The sequence below is a fragment of the Sus scrofa genome, chromosome 1 (genome assembly GCF_000003025.6).
Source record: "Sus scrofa isolate TJ Tabasco breed Duroc chromosome 1, Sscrofa11.1, whole genome shotgun sequence".
Classification (NCBI taxonomy): domain Eukaryota; kingdom Metazoa; phylum Chordata; class Mammalia; order Artiodactyla; family Suidae; genus Sus; species Sus scrofa.
In genome coordinates, this window is record NC_010443.5 from 40,008,351 (window position 1) to 40,032,160 (window position 23,810).

The 23,810-nt window shown below is 38.7% G+C and overlaps 1 protein-coding gene and 1 long non-coding RNA gene across 7 annotated transcripts in view; one reads left to right on the top strand and one right to left on the bottom strand.

Annotated features, from left to right (window-relative positions):
• Positions 1-14,621, bottom strand: part of PKIB (cAMP-dependent protein kinase inhibitor beta) — a 109,219-nt gene extending 94,598 nt beyond the window's left edge. For 2 of the 5 annotated variants that reach the window (XM_021088819.1, XM_021088778.1), the window contains exon 1: positions 14,218-14,354. The gene's annotated coding sequence lies outside the window, so the exon portion shown is untranslated. Of the gene's footprint in view, positions 1-14,217 lie in introns of all 5 variants that reach the window. The other 3 variants (XM_021088793.1, XM_021088787.1, XM_021088801.1) reach the window with 3 other exon arrangements.
• LOC102157594 overlaps positions 14,450-23,810 on the top strand; it is a 66,891-nt gene continuing 57,530 nt past the window's right edge. Inside the window, exons 1-3 of one of the 2 annotated variants that reach the window (XR_300709.3) lie at positions 14,450-14,571; positions 20,515-20,639; positions 22,103-22,942. This is a non-coding gene — a long non-coding RNA (uncharacterized LOC102157594). Of the gene's footprint in view, positions 14,572-20,514; positions 20,640-22,102; positions 22,943-23,810 lie in introns of those variants that run through there. The other variant, XR_002343051.1, reaches the window with a different exon arrangement.

Here is a 23,810-nt window from a genome sequence, read left to right on the forward strand (position 1 = left end):
TACAAATCTTATTTTGCAACTTAACTACAAAGACAACAGTCAAGAATCAGATTAAAAATATTGCTGTTCAACTTGTCTTTGGCTGAGTATGGTATTTAAGGAAGGCTGATGATAAGGTCTTTGGAACTGAACAAAGATAAAATAAGTTAAACTGAAGAAGACAGAGGTTTGGAAGGAACTGTGGAGCCACAGTATTAGAAGAAATGATGAGAACACTTATGAGAAAAAAGATGATGCCAGGAGCTCTTAAGAAGTCTTGCAGCTATATCTGGGCCTCTTAGAATCCAGCTGCCATTCTGTGAGAGGCTCAAGACACACAGCAAGGCCATGGGTAGGCATTCATATGGATAACCTCTGCTGAACTTCCTATCAACAGACAGAATCAATTGCCAGCCATGTAAACGATGCATCTTGGAGATCAAATATGGTGGAATCTAGATATTTCCAGCTCAACTCTTAACAGACTGTAAATGCCATCAGTGATTCCAAGTCAAAACCGCCCAGCTGATCACAGTTCATAAACAGAGAAATATACACTTTTGTTTTAAGTTACTAAAAAATCTCTGAGCGTTGGTGTGGTTTGTTACTCCTGGAGTTATAATATCAGAATATACACTTAACATGGTCTACACATGTGTTCTAATTTCCACTGTAGATCATACGCACCTGAGATATGATCTGTATCCGATTCATTTTTTAATCTACCATAGCTCATGGTAGGTTTTGCATATGTATTCAGTAACTATTTATTAAATGAACGAACGGATACTTCCTATATATTAGTATTCCACAGAAACTTTATCTCTAAACAAAGCACAGCAAAATAAGTAAAAATAATTAGGAAAAAATATTGCTGTTTAGTCAAAATAAATGCCATAAAACTTATGCACGAATAATATTCACGGTTGTTACTCATAAGACACTCCTACAGATTTAATCAGAGCCTGTTTATGGCACTGCTTTGTTTTTAACCTTCTTGTCACTAATTTAGAGGACAGTAAAAAATTTGCTTGCCCAACATCCATTTCTCCTTTGAGGAACCTTCTCTCCTATGGTCACTGCATGTGATTCTATTGTTTCTAAGAGTGAAGTTAAGACCCCCCCTTCCTGATAGATCAGAACTCCCATTGCCCTGAGCCACAGTGATTGGCTCAGAAAGGCTGTGTGATGCAAACCTGCCTCAAAAAGCTTATCACACTTTTCCAACCAGCAAATGCTTAAAGAATGGTTTTGTGATGCAAGTTAGTCCACCTTTGGACTGGTGCCAAAGCTACTAAGTAAAGACACTTTTTTTCTCTCTGAATTTGAACTTGAAAAGTTAGGCCTGGAGCTGTAGATAGCAATTTTGTCACCAAGCAGGACTTGAGAATGAAGCCAAATTGAAGAAGAGTCAAGAAGGAGAAGGAAATTGGGTCCTTACAAAATAGTTTGAGCTCTAGATCAACCTGTTACTAAAAACTGGATTACACAAATCTGATAATCTCCCATTCTCCTTAAGCCAATCTGAAGTGGATTTTCTACTGTGAGCAACTGTAGCATTCCACTCAGATATCTGAGTTTCTCAACCCACAATATATTCAAAAGGTCATAAAGAAAGAGAGGGAACAGTAAGAGCTATTACATGCAGATGAAATAAATAGCTTACAGTTTGAAGGTAAAGATAAAGTTGAGTAATATGTAAAGAAGAAAATATGGAATTTCAAAAATTTCAGAAGTGTGGTGTCTTTAAGTCAAGGAGTTAGTCCACACGGCTTCCTGGGAAGGCCCTTAGTCCTAGGAAAACCAGCAGAGTTGATCCTGCTACTTGGAAGGATAGGGACTCTTGCACCAATATGCATAAACAAGAAGATAATGGGGTCATTAGGCCACAGAGGACTAGAGGCAGGTGGTAGTGAGGCTCTGAGGCTGCTGTTTAGGGGAGAGGGTGGTAAGAGATTACAGAAGCACATAGAATTCTTAGGTTCTCCATTGACTTGTGCTGATTGGAAACGTGGGCTCCACTGAGAAACATTTTCATCCAAGCATGAAGAGTAAAATTAGACAAATCAAGTAACTGGCCATCTCAATGAAGCCAAAGGACAAGTGTTGGTGTGAACCTTTGGATTTATGTTAAAAAAAAAAAAAAAGAATATAGGATGCTGTGCCCAGAGAGTTTCTGAATTTGCAATTTTAGGAAGGAATAATTTCATACAATAAATCCAGGGTGTGACTATAGAAGGGGTTGGCTGAAAAGGAGTAAATGAGGCCACTGCTTGAGTTGTGGAGGTCAAAAACTGAGAGGCTGTGGTGCTGCATATAGACATGAAGTCACCCAGGTTGAGAAGAGCGGATGGGAGGGAGAAGATGACTGTACAAATGAGTTGCTTGATTGTTCAGTGAAAGAGGGGTTTGTTCAGTGGTGAACAGATCATAGGAATGAGCAATAGTAGTTGATAATATAGCTCAAAGGAATAAGAATGAGTATAAGAGGTAGAGAAATAATGGTCTAGAGGTGGGAGGTTGTATGGAGGACATGAGATCCACCTCTCTACCCTGGGATTCATGAACTATGGTGTAATGAATAGTCTCCAATAGAAAGGGCTCAAGGGGAAGGGAGATACCACTGGGAGAGTCGGGTTTCAGGGAAAGAGGGAAAAAGTGGAGGTTAAGAGGAGTTTATCATGATCGAAACAGTGTTCCAGAAGAAATGAAAGACTGGTTTTGAAGGAAGAATAAAAAACAGAGACTAGGTCTGGGAGAAGCAGCACAAAGCAAAATAAAGTTTCAAAGCAGAGAGGAGAAATTAGTAGATAAATGATAAAAATGGAAATTTAAAGCATTAGAAAATTATCTGTTTCTTAAGGTTAACAAAATGACATGTTCCAAAACTAGTAACAAGGAAATTCAGGAAAGCCAGCAGCCATGACATTGGAACATGGAATTCCTTTTCCTTCCAAGTTTGAGGTGGTGAGTGACAGTTGTGCATACAGGCATCTTAGGGAGGCAATTGAAGAGCCTGTAGTAATTTGGAGGAATGGCAGCCAGGGAGGAACGTGGGAGGAAATTCTGTGCAACTTCAGGATGATAAGGACAGGTATGATGAAGGTGGGCTCCAAGGAGGTACGTGGCATGGGATGCTATTTCAGTAGGGAAGGAATTGGTTATGGAATAAATGAATTTGAGATAAGACTAGATATTTTTTTAAAATAATAATAACATCCAAAATATACAAAACAACTTATATACCTCAATAGCAAAAAAAGAAACAACCCAATTGAAAAATGGGTAGAAGGAGTTCCCGTTGTGGCGCAGTGGTTAACGAATCCGACTAGGAACCATGAGGTTGCGGGTTCGGTCCCTGCCCTTGCTCAGTGGGTTAACGATCCGGCGTTGCCGTGAGCTGTGGTGTAGGTTGCAGACGCGGCTCAGATCCTGCGTTGCTGTGGCTCTGGTGTAGGCCGGTCGCTACAGCTCCGATTCAACCCCTAGCCTGGGAACCTCCATATGCCACGGGAGCGGCCCAAGAAATAGCAACAACAACAACAACAACAAAAGACAAAAAAAGGCAAAAAAAAAAAAAAAAAAAAAAAATGGGTAGAAGACCTAAATAGACATTTTGCCAAAGAAGACACATGGATGGCCAACAGGCACATGAAAAAATGATCAATTAATGTTAGGGAAAACTAATTGCTTAACTAAATATTAGGGAAATGCAAATTAAAACCACAGTGAGGTACCACCTCACCCTGGTCAGAATGGTCATCATAAATAAGTCAACAAATAACAAATCCTGGAGAGGGTGTGGAGAAAACAGAACCCTCCTTCACTGATGGTGGGAATGTAAATTGGTATAATCACTATAAAAAACAGTATGGAAGTTCCTCAGAAAACTAAATATAGAACTACCATATGGTCCAGCAATCCCATTCCTGGGTATATATCTGGACAAAACTACAATTCAAAAATATACATGCACACATATGTTTATTGTGGCACTCTTCACAACAGCCACAACATAGAAGCAGCCTACATGTTCATCAACAGAGGAATGGATTAAGAAGATGTAGTACATATACCCAATGGCATACTACTCAGCCATAAAAAACAAAATAATGCCATTTGCAGCAACACGGATGGAACTAGAGACTCTCATACTAAGTGAAGTAAGTCAGAAAAAGAAAGACAAATACCATATGATATCTTTTATATGTGGAATTTAAGTTATGACACAAAAGGACTTAGCTACAAAACAGAAACAGACTCACGGACAAAGAGAACAGACTTGTGGTTGCCAAGGGGGAGAAGGGAGGGAGTGGGATGGACTGGAGTTTGGGGTGAGCAAATGCAAAATATTACATTTAGAATGGATAAGCAATAAGGTCCAATTCTATAGTGCAGGGAACTATATCCAGTCTCTTGGGATAGAACATGATGGAAGATAATATAAGAAAGGGAATGTGTGTCTATCTATATGATTGAGTCTTTTTGCTGTACAGCAGAAATTGGCACAACACTGTAAATCAACTATGCTCTAATAAAATTTTTTTAAAAATACATTTAAAAAATAAAACAAAATAAAAGCAGTGAAGATAAAAAAATAAATAATAATAAAATTAGATTACTTGCTTCATTCTCTATTAAAATAACTTCCAAATGATTAAAAATTTAAATTAAAAAGATATCAAAGTACTATTAAAAATGTAGATGTATATGTTTACACGTATCCAGAGGAGACAGTTTGGGGGTTGGGGGATGTGCTTGGGTTGTGGGATGGAAATCTTGTGAAATTGGATTGTGATGATCATTATACAACCACAGATGTGATAAATTCATTGAGTAATAAAAAAATAAAAATAAAAATAATTTAAAAATTAAAACAAAATAAAATTTGGTGACAATAAAAAATAAAAATAATAATGAAATTAGATTGCTTGCTTCATTCTCTATTAAAATAACTTCCAAATGATTAAAAATTTTAAATTAAGAAGATATAAAAGTACTATTAAAAATGTAGATGTATACGTTTACATGTGGGAAAGTCTTTCTCAAGCTTAACAAAATCAGAAACTGTGAAAAAAACTGACAGCTTTGACATCCGTAAAATTTAAGTATTTTACAAAGTACTGCTTCCTAAATGGTTAATGGCAACAAAAAGAAAATGATTTAAAAATGCAACATAACAAACATACAAAGAGTTAACGTCATTATGAATTAAACTCTCCTGGAACAAACAAAAAGGGACTAAAAAACAGATAAAGAATATAAGAAAGCAATTCATAAAAATAAACCCCAAAATATCCAACATATATATTGGCTAACTAAAAATATTCAGCCTCACTCAAAATCAGAGAAATACAAATATGAGCTACATTTTCCTACTGATTTCCAAATTTAAACTTTTTGAAACAGTAATTAGTATGTTGGTAAAAATTTTATTGTTACTGGCTTCCTGAAAAGGAATTTTGCAAAATGCATTAAAAATGTTTAAAAAGTGAATATCCTCTGACCTAGCATCCCATGTCTAGAAATATATTGAAAGAACTTAATAAAATAGCTGTAAACAGTGTATAAAGATTATGAACAGAATTATCTACTATGATATTATTTATAAAACCAAACTGGGAAACATTCAGCATATTTACCAATAAGGATTAGTTAAAAATTTAATAGCTATGTAGCTATTAAAAATATAATTTATTGCCTTGAAAAGATATAGTAAGATGATATATTAAATGAGACATAGGGGACAGGACATATCACTTTTGTTTTTAAAAGCTACATATATGAAAAGAAGTTTGTAATTCATGGTAGAAATACAGGTGGACTTTATTTTCTTCTTAATACAATTTTGAAATTTCTTATTTTCACTGCAAGTGTATATTATCTCAAAAATGCTATTTCAAAATTTTGAAGTTTAAAACTTAGTGGTATTTTAAGTGTCAAACATTATCTTTCCAGAAAATAACATGTGGAATAACTTGTAATGATATAATAATGGAGAGTTGACAAAACAATGAGATTAAAAGAAAAAAAAATCACCTGATTATATTTTAACATCTGTGACTCTTGGTGAAGAATTTACAATAGCAAGCACATATTGTCCTTGGAAAAACTGAATTCTACATTTGAACACTGCTAATACTTAAAGCAACATATTTCAATTATTTGGGTATGTTTTTCTTTATGTTGTCTTATTTCTGTGTTAACTTGATAATCACCACAGGGTGCAGCAAAATTTAGATGTAGCCTTTCAATAAACTGGAAGTTTCTGTTTCATACCCTTGATAGCTGAAAAAGAGAATTTTCCAGCCAAAACTATTTCATAGGTCACTTTACATAATAACAAAATGTTTTTTTTTGAAATTTGCTCTTCCTATTTATTTTTATTCTGGTAATAGTAATTCTAAGAAGAAAAATAAGATACAAGTGGTATACCATTATTATATTAATATAAAAACACATCCTTACAAATGTAAGAAGACTGGAAGACAGTAAATGTTGAAATAATTGTGTTTGAATGTTAGAATTGAAATTCTAAAATCTTTAAATGTTCTTAATAGTGTGATAGTTTTATGATAAAAATATCTGAAAGAAGTTAACAAATAAAATAAACCTTTAAAAATCCTTTTGTAAAATAACTTGATATGTCCTTAGATATAACATAAACTGTTGTTCTGAGACAGAATCATATTTCATTAATCCATATTTTAAGCTCATTATATTGAGACAAACCCACAAAGTGAAGAACTGAACCATTTAGGTACTAAGACAATAGTAATTACTGACAGATAATTTGACAAGTTTTCAACAGATTATGTAAATTAAGATACTTTTTTAGTGAGTTGGTAAAAATAAACATCTATGAGTTAAAAAATGCTATTTCCTCAATCCCACTCTTGGGTGTATATCTGGAGAAAACTTTCCTTGAAAAAAACACATGCATCCACATGTTCATTGTAGCACTATTCACAATAGCCAAGACATGGAAACAATCCAAATGTCCATCACAGATGATTGGATTAGGAAGATGTGGTATATATACACAATGGAATACCACTCAGCCATAAAAATGCCATTTGCCACAACATAGATGGAACTAGACTCCCATACTAAGTGAAGTAAGTCAGAAAGAGAAAGACAAATACCATGTGATATCACTTATATCTGGAATCTAATTATGGCACAAATGAATCTTTCCACAGAAAAGAAAATCATGGACTTGGAGAATAGACTTGTGGTTGCCAGGGTCGGGGGGGAAGGCAGGATGGATTGTGAACTTGGGGTTAATAGATGCAGATTATTGCCTTTGGAATGGATAAGCAATGAGATCCTGCTGTATAGCACTGGGAACTATATCTAGTCACTTATAATGGAGCAGGATAATGTGAGAAAAAAGAATCTATACATGTATGTGTAACTGGGTCACCATGCTGTACAGTAGAAAATTGACAGAACACTGTAAACCAGCTATAATGAAAAAAAAATTATTATATAAAACAAATAAAAAATAAATAAAATAAAAAATGCTGTTTCCTCTCATTTTGCAGTTATACTTGAAAAGTTTATATATCCTTTCTTTTTTTTTTTTTTTTTTTTATTTATTTATTTTTTTTTTGTCTTTTTTGTCTTTTTGTTGTTATTGTTGTTGTTGTTGTTGTTGTTGCTATTTCTTGGGCCGCTCCCGCGGCATATGGAGGTTCCCAGGCTAGGGGTCGAATCGGAGCTGTAGCCACCGGCCTACGCCAGAGCCATAGCAACGCGGGATCCGAGCCGTGTCTGCAGCCTACACCACAGCTCACGGCAACGCCGGATCGTTAACCCACTGAGCAAGGGCAGGGACCGAACCCGCAACCTCATGGTTCCTAGTCGGATTCGTTAACCACTGCGCCACGACGGGAACTCCAAAGTCATGCTTTTTTTTTTTTTTTTTTTTTGTCTTTTTGCCATTTCTTGGGCCTCTTCCCACGGCATATGGAGGTTCCCAGGCTAGGGGTTGAATCCGAGCTGTAGCCACCGGTCTATGCCAGAGCCACAGCAACGCGGGATCCGAGCCGCGTCTGCGCGTCTGCGACCTACGCCACAGCTCACGACAACGCCGGATCTTTAACCCACTGAGCAAGGGCAGCGATCGAACCCGCAACCTCATGGTTCCTAGTCGGATTCGTTAACCACTGCGCCACGACGGGAACTCTATATATCCTTTCAAAGCATTCAAACCTAGAACCCATGGACTTCTCAGAGCTGGAACAACCTATGCTGGGTTTTACTTGAAGCATAATATCCTTTGGCAAAAATCCACAAACAGCTCAGGGAGCTGACCCAGATCTAGACTATAAGGAAAGTATTCCTCACTTCTGAAAACCTTTTCCCACTCCTCCCTGAGGCAAACAAATAAAAACTATGCCCCCCCCCCCGGCCCATGTTGTAGCCTGGTCCAGTTTTCACACTGTCAAACCCACATGGCACAAAGAATGGAAAACCTGAAATGATCTCGTTTAGATCTATTTTTGGTTCGGTGGCAGAGGACTTTGGCCATGTCAGGATACAGTGGATACACTGCCCAAGTTACTAAACTGCTTACTGTAGAACCATCTTTACAACAGATACTTAGGATGTGCACATTTTAAACAGCTCTCACGCCAATATCTAGGTATCAGCGAGGTTGATTTCTTCTTAAGAGAATCTGTTCCATGAGTCTCTCCTAGCTTCTAGGGTTGCCTGGCAAATCTTGGAACTCCTTGCAGCTTAACTCTAATCTCTGCTTCCATTGTTACATGTTTACCTTCCCTCTATGAGTCTCTTTCTCTCTTTTCTTCTTAGAAGGACACCAGTCACATTGGTTTAAGGGCTCACCCTACTCCAGTATGACCTCATACTAACCAATTACAACCGCAATGACCCTATTTCTAAACAAGGTCTCATTCTTAGATTCCAGAAAGTACACGAATTTTAAGGAGATACTTCCAAACGAGTACACGCTCCAAATCTGCCCTCGTTTTTCTATTGCCGTCTTTGTAAACAGTGCTATTCCTCAACCTCAGGCCAAGAATCTCAGAAGAATGCTTCAATCCCACCTCCCCTTAACTTCCTATCTCAATTATCATCAAGCCTAATTGTTTTCCACTCCTAATATTTCTAGACTTTGGGTACCCTTGTTCATCTCTAAATTCTTCATCTCTAATCCCTGATTCCCTCTCTAACATCTCTTGCTTGGGCTGCAACTGTCTGTCCCATACTCCTTAAGTCCAATTTCTTCTGAGCTACAAGAGTATATATAGGTACATACGTACAGCTCCATGGCATGTTAAAAAGATGCAGAGTTGTGGTTTTTTTTAATTATTTTTTGCTTTTCTAATTTGTCACTACTGTGAAAAGTTCTGCTTCTTTACTGCAATGAACCCAATTATGATAGGCATCCTTCTTCAGGAATATAGAAACTGAGAGGCAGAATGGTTTCTATGGAAGCCCTGGCCTTTGTAACATCTTCTTCTAGCTTGATAGACTCTTTACAAACCTTTGGAATGTTACAAAATCCATCATATCTATAATCTAGCTTTTAATTAGATTTGGGAAAGACAGACATAGGGGTTTATTTCAGTGTTTTGAGATTTAATATTATACCTGGCTCCAGAAGCTCCATGATAGAAGTACTTATTCTCATTTTTAAAATAAACAAAATAAACAAATGTCATTACAGGAATTATAAGTCATCCTTATTCACACACACACACACACACACACACACGCACACACACACGTGCACACACTGATTTTTAAGAATAGTGTTTTCTCCTGAGACATAGTAGCCCAGTCCATAAAGATTAGTCCAGAAGAAAATCACTTCTTAGTTATTTAATACAATCATGCTTGGGAAGACTGTTTAATTCTTTACTGTCTTCCATGGATTTATTCCTGAAACTATCACACTGAACCTCAATTTTCTCCTTTCTTTCACCCAAAAGAAGAAAACCTACAGTTAAGCATGTTGATTTCCATACTCCCAACGGGGTTCTTTTTCATCAGCGCAGTAGATGTTAGGGCGTAGCAAGAAACAGGGACTGGGAGGAAGCAGAATCCAAGAGGCAGAGGAAGGCGTTCAGTTCCATTTATACTGTCTATATATGCTTCTGCTGCTGCTTCCCCAAATAAGTATTCAAGCTGCGTAGGCTCCAGACTATACAGTCTTAAAGTATCTCCATCCTCATGGCCCATGTTCCAGTCTGAGAAATCCTATTCTGACTGATCCAGGATTCTAGGTAAGTTTACTTTCTCCTGTTCAGGAATATATACAAATGTGAATTGTTTTATTCCTATTTAGATAGCTCTGAACTTCTTTTCCAACCAAGCATCCAACTCTTGGATACTATCACATTTTAAGAATAGTATTTATTAGAGAACAAAAACCTACTTGGATTTATAAGGTCCATAGCATGCTTTATATTTGGAAAGATGCATAAAACTGCTATTTGTCTCTGAGAGTGAGAATGAAAAATATATCCCAGTTGAGCATAAAGAAGACTACTTATTTGATTTCTGGGTCGAACATACTTCCAAAAAAAAATAAAAAATAATAACCACTTTTGGTTTTCTGGATATGTTCAAATATTCTCTTTATGCAATGTTACAAACTGATAATGACATAAAAAGTAGAGTATATTAATATAAAAATTACTGAGACCAACAGGATTCAGAAGAGCATATACTAACAACAGAAGGGTTTTTCCCCCACTTTGGTTTTCTTGTTTGTTTGTTTGTTTTAATAATTTTTTTTATTTTCCCACTGTACAGCAAGGGGGTCAGGTTATCCTTACATGTATACATTACAATTACATTTTTCCCCCACCCTTTCTTCTGTTGCAACATGAGTATCTAGACAAAGTTCTCAATGCTATTCAGCAGGATCTCCTTGTAAATCTATTCTAAGTTGTGTCTGATAAGCCCAAGCTCCCCATCCCTCCCACTCCCTCCCCCTCCCATCAGGCTTGTTTGTTTTTTAGCTGTGCCCCCAGCATGTAGAAGTCCAAGGATCAAACCCACACTTCAGCAGTGACACAAGCCACAGCCGTGACAATGCTGGATCCTTAACTGCTAGGTCACCAGGGGACTCCGACAGCAGTTATTAAACAAGAAGATAGGAGCCCTGGGTTTATCTCTAGCACATAATTTTGCACATGTAAATCACTTAAACTTAGGCCTTAGATCTCTACATCTAATAATAAAATATATATAGTTAATTAGTACTTAAAAGAATTATGTGGCATCATAGCTACAGAATATTACTTCATTATATGATTTATAGGGTATCTTTTCTATATTCTGAAAGGGATGATTTTTTTCTTACTCAATTAAAATTTTGTGTTAAAGGAATGGGAAATCATTGAATTTACCACCAAGCCATTCAGGTCTGAGTCTCATCAACATCTTAAAATACAATTTCCAAATTGCTTTATTTATCATTCTCAATGGAGACTGAAGGAAATTTAGTCATAATTAAGCTTGATTTACTCTTATTTGGCATTAAAAAATACATTGGGGGTAGAGATAAATAGGCAGAGAACAGAGGATATTCAGAGCAGTGAAAATACCTCCTATGATATTATAATGATGGATACATGTCATTATATATTTGTCCAAAGCCATAGAATGTACAACATTGAGAGTGAACCCTAAGGTAAACTATGGAATTTGGGTGATTATGATGTGTCAATGTAGGTTCATCCATTATAGCAAATGTACCACTCTGAGTGATAATGATAATAGGAAAGGCTCTGCATGTGTGGGGGCAAGGGGTATATTGGAAATCTTCTGTACCTTCCTTTTAATTTTGCTGTGAATCTAAAACTGCTCCCAAAAAAAAGTCTTCAGAAATATTTTATTTATGAGAAATATACTCTTTTCAAGTTTATTTGCTGTATTTGATCTCTAAGTATAAAAGGAAGCAGTGTTTCTTCTCCAACCTTCTCTCTACATATACATCAAATCATAAATAATCTATAAGAAACATTTGCTTCTCCAGAATGTTCTACATGTAGTAAATACGTAACTTCTACATAAAATTCATTCTATAATGCTCTTAAAAAGTTAGACATATGTTTAGCATGCAACCCAGCAACTGCACTGCTAAACATTTACCCACGAGAAATTAAAAGATATGTATTCACAAACACTCGCATGTGAATATTCTTAGCATCATGATTCACAGCAGGCTCAAACTGAAAACAACCCAAATGTCCATCCACTGGTGAATGGATAGACAAAATGTGGTATATCCACATTCAACAATAATAAGGAATGAAATACTGATGGAAAACTTCAACAATAATAAGGAATGGAATACTGACACATACTACAATGTAGGTGAATCTCAAAACAGTAGAAGTGAAAGAAGCCGTAAACAAAATACCACATATTTTATGATTCCATTTATGTAAAATGTCCACAGAAGGCAAATCTATAGAGACTGAAAGTAGATTAGTGGTTGTCTGAAGCTGGGGATGAGAACAGAGCTTAACTATTAATGGGCTTGAGGGATCTTATTGGGGTGATGAAAATGTTCTAAAACTCAACTATGGTGATGTTTTACAACTTGGTAAAATTTCCTTAAAAATCATTGAAAGGGATAAATTTCTAACACTCCAATTTCTAGTTTAAAATTGACTAAAAAGGAGAAAAAATTAGTTAACAAAAATGAAATCTGAAATATCCTGCATAGGTATTCCATTAGACTTTTGTTGAAGAAAGCTGTGGTCAAGATAAGACTAAAAAGTTAATTTCTAAAAACTTTTTGCAATTTTTTCCAACATATACTTTACTTCAAAATTAAATCAGTTGATCTTCTAAAACATTATTTTAGAAAATGAACTCCCTTAAGATAACATCATTACAGGAGTATTGACCAGCACCTGACATACTAACAGGAAAAAAAAAAAGCGAAGGTTTTCAAAATTCTGGTCTAACTTTGATCCAGAACCAACTCCATTACAGAACTTCCTGTGAGCTTTACCACCATCAGATCTCATTTTAATAATCCAAATTGTGAGCTTTCTGAATATTAAATCCCAGGAGGAATTTTTGTGTGTGTAGTAATATTAATAAGAAGAAAGTCATCTTGTGAAGAAGTAAAATGGGTGGATTTTGAATGTGCATGTACGCACAGAGAAATGAAATCTCAGAGCAGTTCTAACCCAATACTTTTTCAGTGTCCAAACCAATATGAGTGTTTTAGTTTTTTTGTTTTTCGAAGTGAATGTTTAAATCAACATCTCTACTGATAAAGAATCTCTATAATCTTGCACAGACACCGATTAATAATACTACCTGCAGTTTGGAGGGTTTTGTTTTTTTAGTGTTTCCTGTGTGCCACACTTGTACCAAGCTCTCTTCCAAAGAAACCTTGTTCGGATGCGTTCCTTGGCATGAGCTCTACAATGATGGAATGGGCCCGTCGGTCTCAGCCCACTCGTCAGGGTTTTGCCATTCCGGGCAGCTGATAAATCAGGGTCATCTCCCCCAGATGGCACTATCAGGACCTTCCCCCCACGGGTTGCTGCAGTATCTGCCATCAGGACCCACGCAGCCCATCTCCTGAGCACCTGGGAGCACACTGCGCTCGCCTCCCTCCCAGGCTGCCAGCCCGGGTCCTAGGCTCTGTGGAAATCCGATAGCTGTAGGCAACCCTTGATTTCGCCCCATCTCATCATGCCCATGTTTCCTCAAAGAATGGACGGTAACTAGTGATGTAAAGTGATTTGGCTAAAGCCACACAGTTCGACGCGGGCAGATCCGGCTAGAACACGGGTCTCGGCTGACCCCGAGGCCTCGAGCGGCTTCCTGAGCTGGGAACGAGCAGCCGGTGGGAAACGACGTGGCACTGCCGGTGGGAGAGGCGAAGCCTCAGCAACTTAAGAGAGGAGGTCACCAATGTCCACTTTCAGGGCAGGCTGGGCAAAATGAGGTGACCAGACCTCCCTGGTTATGCCTGTTGATCTGAGCGGCCCCCTTCCAGGCGGCAAGTACCTCTGCACGTTAAATGATGTGGTCGCTGGCAAAAAGAGGCACTTGCTCTGAATTCCGTCCCCCGCCCCACAAGCTCCTGCGGACTGGGCGGAAAATAGGAAAGTTGCACTTAACCACATCTTCGCTCGCTCAGTTTCCCCAGACTGCCCAAGTCCTTCCCCTCCACCTTCGCACCAGTGACCGCCCCCCCCCCCTCCCGCCGCCTCCTCAACACGTACTTACCCGCCACGCGCAGAGCTGCCCGCCGACCCTGGGCCGGATCCCCGCGCGCTCGGGCTCGCCTGGCCTCTCCGCGGCGGCGAGCTGTGACTCGGGCTCTAGCTCGCTGCCGCCTCTACCGTCCACGAGGATGCGGCCGCGTCTGAGCTGCCCAGCTGGTGCGCAGCCAGGGGGTGGCGGCGACATCGGGGGCGGGGAGAGCGGCCGCAGAGGCCCGCCCCCGAGCGTCGAGCGCTGTTCCCCCGCCGGGGTCTCGCTCTCTGCGCTGCCCGGCAGCTGCGACGGTGTCTCTTCAGCCCTGGAGTCCTGGACCGCACTCTTTCTCCTGCGTGCGTGTTAGCAGACAGTTAATCTTCGGTGAGCAACCTAAAACCCGTGTCCTGCTCGCCTACCACTCTCAGTTCCTCTGAGTAGCTGTTAAGGGTCTGTTAAGAATTTAATTGGTGTGACTGAGGGAATTTCACTTCCCTTCCCAGTTTGTGAAGGCTCCCTCTGTAGTCCCGGACCCATTCGTGCGTGCCCTCGAGCCTTTGTGCTCCACGTTAATCGTGGTTGTATGGAGAAGGTAGGAATGTGCGTGGTTTTTTTTTTATCAGCACCCGGAATGTGGGTCTTCGTGTTTGTTAACTGATTGTTTTAACAGATTGAGAAACCACGTGCGATGTAGACAACCTGGGGACAAGAAAAGCAGAAATCAGTGTTTATCAAGTTTCACTTTAAGGAAAATGAAGTACATACTGTTAAGGTCTCGTTGCGTCCTTTAGAAAGCGTAGTAGATGGATGGTGGTACCGCTCATAAAATGAAGGTGCCCTTCTCTGCTTCTTGAGAAGGTGGTTTCTCCTCACAGAAGTCCTGAGATCTCCTCTGGTTTCCTGAAGGACATTATCAGTGTCTAAGGGCTTCTTAACACCAATATGTTCACGGATACGGGACTCCGGCTTCCTACCCAAGCTTAGGACATCTGCCACTTCACATTGACTACTTCCAATATTTTCATAATCAAAAGCTATGTAAGATATGAAAATATTTAATGTATCTGCCAATGATGCTACCGTCGAGCTTTCTAAATTATTTAATATTCCTGCCCCCACAATGTAATAATAATCATCTGTTTTCAGACAAATAAACTGAGGCTCAGCAAGGTTAAATAATTTAAAGAAAATAAAATATCTAGGAAGACTCCAAGTCAGTTGTTGAGCTCAAATCTTCCTGCCTTTAAGGTTGGTTGACAGTCTTTAAATTATACCCTGTTAGTAAAACTTGTAATTTTTCTAAATGCCAACACTGGTGCATTTTGTTTTCTAAAAGCAAGGTGATTTGTGTGGTCATAAAATAGTAATTAAAGAGATTGAGACTTATTTATACCTTTGTGTAATGTCGGAATATTTTATTGTGGAGTTTCCATCGTGGCGCAGTGGAAACGAATCCGTCTAGGAACCATGAGGTTGCAGGTTCGATCCCTGGCCTCGCTAAGTGGGTTAAGGATCTGGCGTTGCCCTGAGCTGCGGTGTAGGTCACAGACATGGCCTGGATCCTGCATTGCTGTGGCTGTGGCATAGGCCAGCAGCTACAGCTCGGAGTAGACCCCTAGCCTGGGAACCTCCATATGCCACAGGTGCAGCCCTGAGAAAAAAGAACAAAAAAAAAAAAAGTATTGTTTAATAGACTATAATATTATTATTATTTAAGACAAATTATTCTAAGTCCTATTCATTTTAGAGAGCCTGTGATAAAGAGAGATGCTAAAATGTTTGGATTTACGAGTTACACTGCAGTGATTGGGTTTTTATAATTCTGCTACTGTCCTCACACTCACAAAATTTGTCTTATAAAACCTGTATTTTGGGGCAAATTTGATAAAATCATTAGCCATTACTGATGCACTTTTAAGTTATATATTTGAAATCTCAGAACTGCCTTGGATGTATGCTCCATGAAAACAATTCCCTCCGTAGCTGCTTAATAAGCAATTTTAAATGAATAAATATAACCTCATTTTCTTCAACTAAGACAAAATAATGACTTAAGACAGCACTGTAGATTGCTTTTGTCTATTAGTAGACTGAAGATTTGTGATAGCTTCTCCTTTCTACTAGGAAAATAATCAAGATAATGGAGTCAGGTAAAGAGTCTGAAGGTTTGCAGTAGCTGCTGTTGGGAATGGTAGCAAGAATCTGACTATAACTGAAAAAAAAAAACCTTTGAGTGAAGGAATTGGTGATACCAGTAGTTCCACACAATTGTGTGAATTTCTGTAAAATTTATGACTCTAAATGTAGAAAGTTTAATTAATCCCACTTAGGGTTTTGCCAAGTGATTTGATGGAAAGAAAAGGCGAGAGCTTCGATGTTATTTTTAAGAGAATTGTTGAAGGACAGAGCTATGAGGTTGACTTAAGACTACATTGGAAAATAAGTGAAGACATAAAAGGAGAGAGAAAAAGAAGACAAAGAAGTACAAATCTCAGTCAAATAAGAGAGATTTTAAAAAATGAGAGATAAAAAATAAGTTGTAGTCAGGAGGTGAGAGTTTTTTGAAAGTGTTAGTAGTAGAATAATGGCAGGGTTATGGAAGAGCTGTCTCTGTGGCTAGCTGTTCTTTATTTATAGAATGAAGATCTAGCATTTAGAAACTAAGGTATTAGAGAGGCTATCACATGGACCTTAAAGCCACCAGCGGTGATGCTGTGAGGTAGATAAGGAATGAATTACATACCAAAGGCTTCCGTGTCTGTTATGGAATGATCAGGAACTGAGTGGATGACTGGGCAGAATTGGGACAGAAGGTGTACATCCAGGAAACAAGAGTCTAAGTGTAACAATATGTGGTTCACAGGTCAAACGCAATGCTGGGGAGCTACAAGGATGCCAGTGCTGCCTCTCATGGTCCTAGGGTGTGAGATAATGAGCAGTCTACATTGAAGGGAGATCCAGAGGAAATTATTCTTAGAAGAAAGCTGATTTTTACCTAAAGCAAGAAAGTGGAGGAAGCATTGTGCAAATAGCATATGAAGGTGGAAAGATTTTTCATTATTGAACAAAGATTCTGCAAGGTCGGAAAGGATAGATTTAGGAGGCAGCACTAGCTTTATGGCTGTGCAGCCTGTATATCGGACAGTGCTCTATTTCTAAGAAACTCTGTGCTTGTCTTAATGCTCTGCTGCCCCAGTCTTGAACTTCTTAATATATATATATATATATATATATATATATGTATATATATTTTTTTTTTTTTTGCTTTTTTAGGACTGCACCTGTGTCATATGAAAATTCCCAGGCTAGGGGTCTAATCAGAGCTGCAGATGCTGGTCTATACCACAGCCACAGGAACACTGGATCCGAGCCACATCCGCGACCTACACTGCAGCTTGAGGCAATGTCAGATCCTTAACTCACTGATCAAGGCCAGGGATGGAACCTGCATCCTCATGGATACTAATCAGGTTCTTAACCAGCTGAGCCACAATGGGAACTCCTTAATAATTTTTAAACAAGGGACCCCACATTTGCATTTTGCATTGGGACTTGAAAATTATATAGCAGCTCCTATTTGGAAGAAGTGGAGAAATGGGAATGTAGGTGAAGCAATGGGAAGGGTTAAATGCAGAGGATTATGTTTCAACGGGAGACGGAGAATGGTGGGAGAAGGAGTGTGGCTGCTAGATCTCAATGACATGTAGGTTCCCTCTCTTCAGGGCCAGGTTAGCTGAGACTGGTCAGGAGAGGCCAACAGCAGTTCCATCAGCCCCCTCCATGTCTCTGTAGACTAGTGTATTAGTTGGCTAGGTTTCTCCATAACCAATTACCATTAGATTTTGTGACTTGAGCCTGCGTGAATTTATTCTCATAGTTCTGGAAACCAGAAGTTCAGAATCAAGGTGTTGGCAGGGCAATACTCCTTCTGAAGGCTTTCAAGGAGAATCCTGTTTTCCATCTTTAGCTCTTGGTGGCTCTAGGTAATCTTTGGTGTTTCTTGGTTGTTACTGTGCAACTTCAGTCTTTGCCTCCATCCTCACAGATCCTCTGTTTCTTCTCTACTACCCTTTTTGGATCAGGTTCCACCTGGTTCATCCAGGATCATCTCATCTGGAGTGACTTACCTCAATTATCTCTTTAAAAACTCTATTAGCAATTAATGTTGCATTCACAGGTTGTGGGGTTAGGACTTGGACATACCTTTTTGGAGACCAGCATTCAGTCCACTACAGTGGGTTTGGCTGAGGCCACAGGAATTAGCCAGGCTGGATGATACTGGCATTTGATAGCTTTTCAGCTCTATTTGGCAAACCAAGAGAGTTATAATAGTATGAAGCTTACCAGTGTTTCTTTCCAGCCATGATATTTAATACATATAAAATCTGGAAGACTGACGCTGCACAAAGAGATTTTACATGCTTGGAGGTAGCTTCCTGTCCTTAGGGACAAACTGGGACTGGGAGAGGGTTTGTATACCTGGGATAGTGCCAAGTCTTGTTTCAGGGAATTAAGGAAATGGGTTTCTCCACTCCTCCTCTTCAGCCACTCCCCCATCCCAGAGGACATAGGTGGTTCCCTGATATGAAAGAAAAGCTTACAAGATGACCACATGTCACCTTTCCCCATTAGCATGAGCTTTGGAGGGGCTGGAGGAGTGATCTTGTGTGCCTGTGGCAGAGACCAAGCTAGCTTCCTAGGGCATGCCTTATAGAGGACAATCTTAAAAGCCCTCAGAGCAGGGAGAAAGAAATCTTGAAACAGTGTTACTGTGCTAACTGTACTGTCTTTGTTCTCCAGCTGACAGGCACTCTGAGAAACAGCTGAGTAGCCAGAGCCAAATGGGACTGTCCTTTAACAGCATCACAGCCATTGGTCCTTTCTCCCTTCTTATGACAGCATAGGAACCACCCATTCCATTAAAGGTTCTATCCATTCTTTTCTGAGTACTGACAATGAAAGGAGCTCAAACTGTGGTAGTGGGGCAGCGGCATAACTACACTGAGATTTGGAGCCCATTAGAGGAGCATCCCTCTTTCAGTGGCCTCTAAGGAAACTGCCCTGAGATCAAACCTGGGTAACACAGTGGCCGATGGCAGAAGGGGGTGGAGACTGAGCTGCCAGCTGGTGATCCCACTCCTGTTGTGATACAGTAGACCTACATCCACCAAGGTTGGACGGTGAAAAGATTGGGGCACAGTTGACTTTCCAGAGCTCAGAGGCTGTGGAGTGAAAGGCAGAGGAAGAGGAAGAGACTACTTTCATTTTAGTATTTAAAGTATGAATTTCCTAAGAAAGTATTTTAGAGTATCATTGTATTCATGCATCTCTCCTATTCCTGGTCAATGGGGCATTGTTTTGAAGAGTAGTAGGGGTATATGAAAAGAACATTAAAAACAGAAATCTTGGGTTCTAATCCCAAGTGGCAGTGCTACTAATAGTGTGTAACTTCAGTAAAGTCAGTTTTGTCTGAAGGGAAAGTAAAGGACTAATGGATTGTCCTGCTCTAAAATTCTCCCAGATCCCTGAATTTGCTTCCTTATTAAATTCAAACTCCTCAGCCCAACATTTAGAACACTTTAGCCACCATCTCCATCTCTCTTTAGTTATCATTTTCCAGTACAAATCCTGTCTTCCCAATAAATTAATCAACATAGCACTCCTTATGACCTCCTCATTCCAATATTCATAATTGGTGCAGACAAATATGTTTATTTTTACTACTTCCACTCTTAAGCAATATTACTTAATTTTTTTCAAACTCTGGTTCACAAATAATCTACTTCCAGATATCTATTGATGATTTTTTCCATCCCTGAGCAATTCCTTCAAATATATGCCAAGTCGATATCCAAGTTTTATATCCTTTCTATCATGAGTTTGAGGAGTGCAGCAATTTTAATTAAAAGAAAATATTATTCTCAAGATTTTGGCATGCTTTTTAAATCTTTCATGTGTATTAATCCTCCTAATTATACTGTTTCTTAACATGAAGCTCTTACATTCCATAATAGTACTTTCTAATTTCTTCCAATAAAAGGCAATTCTGAAATGTTTAGGATCAATTTTTTAAATTGCTGACTAGCTATCCACTGGTATAGTATCCACAAGGTGTTTGGCCCAGGGTAGGCATTTAGTAACTATTTTCACATGAATGTATAAGTAAATTCTCACCTTCCTACTCAATCATAATTACATAATTAACACATAGAAATACCAACCATTCTCCCTCTTCTGTTCAATATAATGACCCTAGCACTTGGCAAAAGCATCAAAAGAAATTAAAGAAATATAAAACTTAACAAAAATATTTTTGTGATTCACCAGTTTTGAAACCACACAGCTCAGACGGAACTTGAACCACAATCTTCCAACTGAGACTGCACAGGACTTAATGAAGCTCAGGTTCTTTATGTCTCGCCACAGAAGTTCAGCAAGAGGCAAAGTAATAGGTAAGAAATATATTTATTAATACGGGATGCTTGTGGAGGATACATGTGGGCAGGCAAGAGGGCTCTGTCTTGAGACCTAAGTGACCTACATTTTTATAATCAAGGGAAAAGTGGGGAAGGGAAGACCACCCTCTCCCTCTTCCTTTAAAAAGACGTCTCAGGAAAATGGAGCACGAGAGGATGGTCGTGTTCCAGGTCCTGAGTGAGTCCCTGGGATGGCAAGTCAGGGTCCTTGGGTTGCACAGGAAGGAATTCAAGAGCGAGCCATAAAGTAAAATGAAAGCAGAGGTTCACATTCCAAAGGCAGAATGAGGGCTGTCTCAGAAGGTGGGAGTGACCTCAAAATATGGAGCAGTTAGTTTTTAGGAGCTGAGTAATTTTACATGCTAACGAGTGGCAGATTTATTCCAACTGTTTTGGGGAAAGGGTGGGGAGTTCCAAGAATTGGGCCACTACTCACTTGTTGGCCACTTATGGTTGGCCTCCAAGCAGTCATGGCACCTGTGGGTATGCTGTTTAGCACACTAATGTATAACAGTGAGCGTACAATGAGGCTCAGGTCTACTGGCAGTGAATCTTTTGCCACCTTGGGCCTAATGAGTTCTAACTAGTTTTTGTAGTATCCAGTTTTTCTAAACTGGCTGTGTCATTCTTGAAGGGTTGTGCCCTGCCCCCTTCCCTCCTATCTTAGTACATGGTAATTTATTCACCCAAATAAGCTTTATTTTTAACAACATATATAAGAAATAGTTAAAAATATTTTTTATAGTTTTATATGAATTGCTTCTGTGTATAGATTCATAAAATCGGAGATGAGAGCTTTAAGATGATCATCTTAATTAAAAAATTAACTCATGACTTCTAACATAGGGGATCTTGGTGTCTCTAGGATTTTCTTTTCATATAATAGAAGATATATATTTTATCAGAACTCCAGTAATATTTTCATGATCTATTATATTGTGCGTGGTAGATATTTACTATGGTCCTGAATTACTCAATAACTGTGGATAAATATAATGAATGCTAATATGTCTTATAGAATGAGTAGGTCTTTTTTGATTTGGGGGCAAACTCTAACATCACTGAAGGAATTAAAGATGGATGGCAAGGCCAGGGATCGAACTGGAGTCTTCATGGTTGCTAGTTGAGTTTGTTAACCACTGAGCCACGACAGGAACTCCACTCATTTCTTCAAATAATTTTTTATCTACCCCTTCTTGAGGAATCCAAATAACTCATCTGCTTATCTGCTTGAAGTTGTCCCACAGATCACTGATGCTCTGTTCATTTGTTTTTGGTCTTTTTCCTTTTGAGGCTACCCACTAAGTTTTTGAGTCTACCTGTATCTCTTGATTTATAGCTAAAACCTCAGCCTAGGAACATGAACAACTCTCAGCTCTGTGTAAGCTTTGGTGATTGGTCTTTGTGCTTATTCAAGTGCTTCTTATTTCCTTACATAGGTACACTGATTTAACCCAGCTGAAGACTTGAGGGGATCTTCTGGAGATTTCAGGAGATTTCTCTGTGAATTTCTCTCTGCCCAGGAATTGTGCCCTGCAGCTTCTAGGTGCCCTGACTCCCCAGATAGTCAGATCCATTTCTTTAACTCTAGGTGATGACCAGGTTTAGCATGAGTTCCCCTGCCCTGCACTAGCACCTGGAAACTCTCTTTTAGACACTGAGCTGAGGCAGTCACAGTGTTTACCTTCTGGGTTTTGTCTTTCTCAGAGATCACCATCCTGTGGTGCCTGACTTCAATGTCTGAAAAACCTTGTCCCATGTATTTGGCCTGCTTTATAGTTGTTTCAGGAAGGAGGGTACATCTGGTTCCTATTACTCCATCTTGACCTGAAGCAGAAGTCCATTTAGTAATTTGTTTTAGCTTTTCAGTTTTTGTTTTTATTTTGTTTTTCGTGTAAGTCCTTTTCCACAAAATCATTAGTAATAGTTCACGACACACAGTGCACTTTCTATAAATGTTTTGGATTGAATGAAATAAATCTTTAATAAAGGGGGTAAATTCTGTTTACCTACATTTTGCTCCGAGGAAAACTTACCTGGAGAATTTAGTGAAGGACACAGTTCTAGTCTCAGCTCTGTCCCTGACAACTTTTCATGTAAAACGGTAACAGATGTAGGCATTCCTCTCTAAAATTAAGAATGGTTTTTAATGTTGGATTCAAACAAGAACAGTCTTAACTAGGATTATATTGAAATTCTATCTATATTCCTTTGGAGTACCTTAACGATTGTGTTTTCTGTAAATTATTCATTATCAATAAAGGAGCCAATTCCAAGTCTTGCTCTGGAAATTAGCTGATAAAATCACCATTAATAGAGTTCCCTTGCAGCACAGTAGGTTAAGGATCTGGCATTATCACTGCAGCAGCTCAGATCACTGCTGTGTCACGGTTCAATTCCTGGGCCAGGAACTTCCACATGCCGTGGGTGTGACCAAATAAAAACAAAGAAGAAGCAGCACTGCTACTTACCACCTTCATCCTTAAAACTCAGTTGTTAAACTCAAGGTTTTACTCTAAATAAACTGTACTTATTTTACTCTAAGGAAGTTCATATCTCTTGTCATTGCACAATAATCCTAGTGTTGAAGCAAATCTGATTTCTTTGATGACAAATACAACTTATAGGCAAAGTTTCCAGTGGGTGAGTAAAGTGCTCTGAAAAACCATTCAAGAAAGCAAGGATATTTCTTTCCTGCAAATGTGTCCCAGATCCTTGATTCTGAAGTATGACTATACAATGTTACAGTATTAAACTTGCAACTCCTTCATGATTCTTTCAATGATTAGCAATGTCCAAAATTTACTCAAGCTTCTAACTTAAAACAAAAGTTAGATACAGTTATTCAAAAACCCCAAATATAATAATAGAAAATTGTATCACGAAGGGCTAGAGGTTAGTTAGTTCTCCTCTTTTAGACCACTCCCTCCTACATTTAAAGGTAGTTTGTAATAACTAATTGCAGAACTCATTATTCATTCTATATAACTGATATCCTGCCAGCTTCCAAAAAGAATTTATTATAAAAGACCATTAAATAAAATGAAATTAAGTTACATTTGTTAAAAAATGCATATATAAAAGGGAATGAAATAAATAAATCACCCACCTTGCCTGGATTTACTAAGATTAAACATTTGGCTCTTC